The sequence below is a fragment of the Bufo gargarizans genome, chromosome 5, assembly GCF_014858855.1.
Source record: "Bufo gargarizans isolate SCDJY-AF-19 chromosome 5, ASM1485885v1, whole genome shotgun sequence".
Lineage (NCBI taxonomy): Eukaryota > Metazoa > Chordata > Amphibia > Anura > Bufonidae > Bufo > Bufo gargarizans.
This window is the reverse complement of record NC_058084.1, coordinates 210,187,770-210,195,723: the sequence shown is the minus strand read 5'-3', so window position 1 is coordinate 210,195,723 and position 7,954 is coordinate 210,187,770.

Here is a 7,954-nt window from a genome sequence, read left to right as displayed (position 1 = left end):
TCTATGCGTTCTAGACTTCAGGCTGTATTTGACTGCAAAGGATTTGCAACCAAGTATTAAAAAGTGAAAGATGATTTATGATTATTATTCTGTCCCATTACTTTTGGTTCCTTAACAAGTGGGAGGCACATATACAAACTGTTGTAATTCCTACACCGTTCACCTGATTTGGATGTAATTACCCTCAAATTAAAGCTGACAGTCTGCAGTTAAAGCACATCTTGTTCGTTTCATTTCAAATCCATTGTGGTGGTGTATACAGCCAAAAATGTTAGAATTGTGTCGATATACCAATATTTATGGACCTGACTGTATGTTAAATATTAGTCTTAGGGCTACACTGCAACATTTGTCGCTGAAAAGTTGCGTAACATTTTTTGTACTGATAGTCAATGGTGTTGCAATACAACACCCTACATGCTGTGACTATGAAGTGACAGTCACAAAAAATCCATCAGTCAGATATTTTGTGACTATCATAGCAGCCTGTTGCATTGTGACCCCATTGAAAAACATGACATTAAATTTTGAGCAACTTTCTTGTCGCCCAACAAATGTTGACATGTAGTTTTACCCTTTTTTGTCTTACAACTTGCTGTAGTGTGACACATGTGTAGCCCTACCCTTACAATCAATCTCAAACCTATTGTGGAAAATAGGTTAACCGGTCAGAGAGCAGAGATTCATTGTCATGACCACCCTCAGTGAAGGAGGTGAATGCTGTTCTAAAGCAATGGCAGATGTCACAACTCTCTTAAACTTTTTTTTATGAAGTTTCAACTAATAATTTTTTTACAGCCAGAAAAAAAGGCCAACTGTCACATTAATTGTGTGCACAATGGTGGCCTTAAATGGGTGGTCCCATGAAATATATTCTACAGTATTTAAACCAGCACCTAGATGTGAATACTTTTGTATTTGCATGTAATTAAAAAATTAGCATAGCCGCCGAGTTATTCAATAAAATATATCTGTGTAGCGCCACCTGCTGTTTGTTTTTTTCTTATTTCTTTGACCTGCTCACTGAAATGGCCGCACATGCTCAGTTTCATCCTTCAACTGCCTCCTGAGTTGTGATAGGGAGAGCTGAGACACGCCCCTTTAGCTGCAGCAGAAAATACACTCCCCTTGTGCTGTCAGCTTGATATCAATCTAGCAGAGCAATGATTAGGGAGATCTCTGGATCCATGTGAGGTACAGGTTCTATCTTTGTTAGAAAGAGATTGCTATGTACTATTTTATTTTTAACATTAATCATGGGATAATCCCTATAACTCCTACAGTCTAAATAAGTGATCTCCAACCTGGGGCTCTCCAACTGTTGCCAAACCACAAGTCCCAGAATACACTGATAGATTTCAGTTGTGAAGGCATACTGAGAATTGTAGTTGGAGAACACTGCTGTAGGTGCTACCAGACTCGCAACAGAAACCCTTTAAATTTTTCAGTACTGAGAAAAAGCATACTGCCACACTAGTTTTTAGTCCTATGCAATTGTGTAACAATAAGTCTAACACCCAAACACTACAAACCACAACCGCAACAAGACAATTTATTTACTGCGTGTTTTAAGTTAACACCACCCATTAGGTCTAGGCAACCAACTAGTATTCCCGAGGCAACTGAAAACATTTTTTTTTTCAATTTTCTGGTGATTTTTTTTGTAAACATTTACTGCACAGTATCATTGCAAAACAAAAGAAAAAACAAATGAAAAAAATATATATATACAGTATATATATATATATATATATATATATATACAGTACAGACCAAAAGTTTGGACACACCTTCTCATTCAAAGAGTTTTCTTTATTTTAATGACTATGAAAATTGTAGATTCATACTGAAGGCATCAAAACTATGAATTAACACATGTGGAATTATATACATAACAAAAAAGTGTGAAACAACTGAAAATAGGTCATATTCTAGGTTCTTCAAAGTAGCCACCTTTTGCTTTGCACATTCTTGGCATTCTCTTGATGAGCTTCAAGAGGTAGTCACCTGAAATGGTTTTCACTTGACAGGTGTGCCCTGTCAGGTTTAATAAGTGGGATTTCTGCCTTATAAATGGGGTTGGGACCATCAGTTGCGTTGTGGAGAAGTCAGGTGGATACACAACTGATAGTCCTACTGAATAGACTGTTAGAATTTGTATTATGGCAAGAAAAAAGCAGCTAAGTAAAGAAAAACTAGTGGCCATCATTACTTTAAGAAATGAAGGTCAGTCAGTCTGAAAAATTGGGAAAACTTTAAAAGTGCCCCCCAAGTGCAGTCACAAAAACCATCAAGCACTACAAAGAAACTGGCTCACATGCAGACCGCCCCAGGAAAGGAAGACCAAGAGTCACATCTGCTGCAGAGGATAAGTTTATCCGAGTCACCAGCCTCAGAAATCGTAGGTTAACAGCAGCTCAGATTAGAGACCAGGTCAATGCCACACAGAGTTTTAGCAGCAGACACATCTCTAGAACAACTGTTAAGAGGAGACTGTGTGAATCAGGCCTTCATGGTAGAATATCTGCTAGGAAACCACTGCTAAGGACAGGCAACAAGCAGAAGAGACTTGTTTGGGCTAAAGAACACAAGGAATGGACATTAGACCAGTGGAAATCTGTGCTTTGGTCTGATGAGTCCAAATTTGAGATCTTTGGTTCCAACCACCGTGTCTTTGTGCGACGCAGAAAAGGTGAACGGAGATGGACTCTACATGCCTGGTTCCCACCGTGAAGCATGGAGGAGGAGGTGTGATGGTGTGGGGGTGCTTTGCTGGTGACACTGTTGGGGATTTATTCAAAATTGAAGGCATACTGAACCAGCATGGCTACCACAGCATCTTGCAGCGGAGTGATATTCCATCCGGTTTGTGTTTAGTCGGACCATCATTTATTTTTCAACAGGACAATTACCCCAAACACACCTCCAGGCTGTGTAAGGGCTATTTGACCATGAAGGAGAGTGATGGGGTGCTGCGCCAGATGACCTGGCCTCCACAGTCACCGGACCTGAACCCAATCGAGATGGTTTGGGGTGAGCTGGACTGCAGAGTGAAGGCAAAAGGGCCAACAAGTGCTAAGCATCTCTGGGAACTCCTTCAAGACTGTTGGAAGACCATTTCAGGTGACTACCTCTTGAAGCTCATCAAGAGAATGCCAAGAGTGTGCAAAGCAGTAATCAAAGCAAAAGTCTCTTCTGCTTGTTGCCTGTCCTTAGCAGTGGTTTCCTAGCAGACATTCTACCATGAAGGCCTGATTCACACAGTCTCCTCTTAACAGTTGTTCTAGAGATGTGTCTGCTGCTAGAACTCTGTGTGGCATTGACCTGGTCTCTAATATGAGCTGCTGTTAACCTGCGATTTCTGAGGCTGGTGACTCGGATGAACTTATCCTCCGCAGCAGAGGTGACTCTTGGTCTTCCTTTCCTGGGGCGGTCCGCATGTGAGCCAGTTTCTTTGTAGCACTTGATGGTTTTTGTGACTGCACTTGGGGACACTTTCAAAGTTTTCCCAATTTTTCGGACTGACTGACCTTCATTTCTTAAAGTAATGATGGCCACTAGTTTTTCTTTACTTAGCTGCTTTTTTTATTGCCATAATACAAATTCTAACAGTCTATTCAGTAGGACTATCAGCTGTGTATCCATATGACTTCTCCACAAAGCAACTGATGGTCCCAACTCTATTTATAAGGCAAGAAATCCCACTTATTAAACCTGACAGGGCACACCTGTGAAGTGAAAACCATTTCAGGTGACTACCTCTTGAAGCTCATCAAGAGAATGCCAAGAGTGTGCAAAGCAGTAATCAAAGCAAAAGGTGGCTACTTTGAAGAACCTAGAATATGACATATTTTCAGTTGTTTCACACTTTTTTGTTATGTATATAAGTCCACATGTGTTAATTCATAGTTTTGATGCCTTCAGTGTGAATCTACAATTTTCATAGTCATAAAAATAAAGAAAACTCTTTGAATGAGAAGGTGTGTCCAAACCTTTGGTCTGTACTGTGTATATATATAATAAAGAAACTCTGCGGCATCTCCGTGAATGTGCGTCTTTTCACCCGATATCATGTGACACTTCAGTACTCTCATTGGGACTATTCTCAAGCAGTGTTTACTTGGTGAGAATAGTCCCACTGAGAGGACTGAAGCATCGCATGATACTGGGTGAATAGACGCACATTCACTGAGGTGCCGCAGAGTTTCTTTATTTTTTGTATTTTTGGGCTTGAGGGATCGCCCTTCAGCCGCTGGCACTCCAGCATTTGCTTGATTTGCAGCGGTGCTCCCTGATTTATTTATTCATATATATATATATATATATATATATATATGTATAGAGAGACGAAAGAATCCGGACTGCACTCCAAAATGAACGTGAAATAAATGATTTATTCACCAATAAAAAAATTGCAAAACTTGCGACGTTTCGGCTCACAAGAGCCTTCCTCAAGCATGGAAATAGTGTAAGTGAGGGCATATAAAAGACATTTCATAAATGTAGGACCAATCAGATAGAAGTTGCAATTAACATCCAATTACATACATCTGTTACAAAAAACATACAAAGTGCATGTGCATAAAGTGACATGTGTCATGTAGTCTATATTCTCGGGGAAGAATTCCTTTTCTGTAAAAATAATGCCATTAAAGATCATAATAAAAACAGTGATATAATGAGGAATATGGATCGTAGAAATAATACCTAAAGAAGCAATAGCACCCACATGGACCATCACGTTCGTTGGGCGTCTCTATCTCTTCAATGCGCATGTCCAGAAGAGCGTCATCCTATGAGTCATAATGCAGAGAGTGTGGCGCATGTGTTCTATGGTGTTAAACAGACATCGCCATCTTGGTTAAGGGCAAGTTGCCCTGTATGTTTATATAGTATACCGATGTGAGCTGTACCAAATATCACCCGAATAAGGTAAGTCGCCGTAGTAGGGATCTCCTACATGAGTCAGTAGATGGGCAGCGATCCCACCCTGCCGAGAGGGATACCGAACCGAGGGGCCGTGGGTGTCGAAAAGGGACATTCCCATGAACCATATCGACACCGATAGCCTGACCACTGACAAAAAACCAGCTACAGGGAGATCATCCCTGAAAATGGAACAGCATCACACCTGAACAATGATCAAAGATCTAAATCTGCAAATAAGGATTACAGATCTGGACCTGCGCATAAAGGGGAGAACAATGATGTCAGCTCTGGTCTCCGATGCTTCCAAAGGATATAGTTCACGGATCCGCATCCATCACCATGTGTGTTAAAATGTTCTAAAAGGCAAAGAGAAAATACACATATTACTATTTATATAAATTGTGTTACAATTATATATTGATCTTTCACGGTTCTCCTGCACTATTATACTTTTAAGAGAAAGGTGTATCGCACATGGGGAGAGGGGGGGCGAACCACGAATCTCAAGACTCTCACCTAAACTCAACATTAAGGCCTCTAGGGTATAAGCTATCCAGGTCGTAGATCCATCGCAATTCTCTTTTCTTAAGCATTGCTGAACGATCACCTCCTCTCCTAGGGACCGTAATCTGATCAACAATCCAGCATCTTAGATCCCGTTCACTGTGTTGTAGGGATCCGAAGTGCCTGGCCACTGGTAAATCGGTGCGTTTTTTCCTAATAGAATTTCTGTGATTGTTTAACCTCAATTTAAGTTCTGTTGATGTTTCCCCAACATAAATTAAATTGCACGGGCAGGCCAATACATAAATTACATATGATGAGGAGCAGGTCAAATGAAATCTAATAGGAAATTCTTTATGTGTAGATGGATGTATGAAGGATCTAGATTTACAGATATAACGGCAATTGATGCAATTGAGGCAAGGGAAACATCCAAGCCCCAACGGCGCCAATGTCCGCTGTATACTGACCTTCTTGGGACCAACATCTGCCCTCACTAAATGATCTTTGATATTTTTATTTTTACGATAAGACAGAAGTGGAGGAAGTCTAAATTCGGGTACATCCTGAATGGATTTGCTTAAGATGCTCCAATTGTCTCTCAAAATACGTCCTATCGCCACACTGTGATCACAAAATGTGGACATGAAAGGTATCCTACGCATTTTTTGAGAGGCAATGGGAGCAGTCTCAGTATTAGTAAGCAGAATTTTATTTTTATGTTCATTCAGCAATCGACGGGGATAACCCCGTTCCTTAAATTTATCTGCCATCATCTCTAAAGTGGTAGTAAACTCAGTCGGATCTGATACAATACGTTTTGTACGTAAAAATTGTGAATAAGGTAAATGCTTAACTAAGCTGCGTGGATGATTGCTTTCGAACCGCAAAAGTGTATTTCTATCAGTCGTCTTGACAAACAGGCCCGTGTGAATAGAGCCATCAATCAATCGAACATTGGTGTCTAAAAATGACAATTGAATCTTTGAAAAAGATATAGTGTATTGTAAATCAGCACCAATGCTGTTTAAATAGAAATGAAAATCGATTAATTGAGGCGCCGTACCTGTCCATAGGAGGAAGACGTCATCTATGTATCTCCACCACCTCAGAACATGCTGGAAGTGGTGGGATACATAGATAAAGTCCTCCTCCACATGGCGCATATATATGTTGGCGTACGTTGGGGCCACATTTGACCCCATCGCAACGCCATGCTTTTGATTATAGAAAGTATCTTGGAACAAGAAATCGTTTTTCTCCAAGATCAATCTCAACATACTGTTGATGAAATACTTGGCATTTTGTGTAAGGGGCGATTCATCCAAATACTTGTTGACTGCAGAAATACCCTTTTCATGTCCTATTGATGTGTATAGCGATACAACATCAAAGGACACAAAAGTTAAGTTCTGCACATTGCTCACATCGATACCTCTCAACTGCTGTAGAAATTCACCTGTATCTTTAATGTATGATCGGCCAGCTGTCGAGAACTCCCTTAACAATTTGTCCAAAAAAATGGCTATTCTGCTGAACACCGAATCAGAACCAGATACGATGGGGCGGCCGGGGGGATCCACAAGGCTTTTGTGGACTTTGGGCAAGATATATATAACTGGAGTAATAGCGAAGGATACCATCAGGTACTCCTTAAGCCCTTCATCTATAATACCCCCGGCCACCGCATCAGATAGGTTCTGACGGATCGTATTCATAATGTTAAATTTTGGGTCACCATGTAATATGCCATACACATTTGTGTCGCTCAATTGGCGTACAATTTCATTAACATATTTGGATGTATCGAGTACTACCACCCCACCGCCCTTATCGGCCGGTTTGATCGTCAAATGGGGGTTGTTTTTGAGTTGAGATAGTGCCTCAATCTCTGCAGTTGTCAGATTCGGATGGATGAATCTGTCTGTATCCCCAAGACGGGATTTGAGTTCTCTGATGTCTCTTTTAACTGCAGAGATATAGGCCTCTACCGCAGGCTCATCTACATTGAGGTAAAAAGCACTTTTGTTAGTTAAGCCCACTTTTTTAAGTGAGAGTTCGCTGGAGCATATCTGTGCATTGGTAATACGACCCTTAAAAAACATTTTTAACTTAATAGAACGAAAAAAATCATTCAAATCCATTTCAAGGTTAAACCAATTTACCTTGGAATTTGGACAAAATGTGAGTCCCTTAGATAAAACGCTGTGCTGAGCCTCAGTCAATTCCAATGAAGATAGATTAAAGACTATGGTCTCTTTCTCTGGGATGATGTCTTCATCGATTGCAGTCTGGTTCTGTTGTACCGTTGCTTTCCTTTGTCTTCTGATCCTTTTACCTCCCCTTCTAGTTCTTGTTCTTTTCTTTTCTTGATATCCAAATCGCTGCCTAAAAAAGCTCCATCTTCGTCTGTGGGTAGCTGTGTATTTTTTCTTTTCATTTTACCATTTTGATTAAAGGACATACGTGATGGGTCTGTCTGCCAAGCGTAGATATCGCCTCTCTTATAATCTTCCGCATC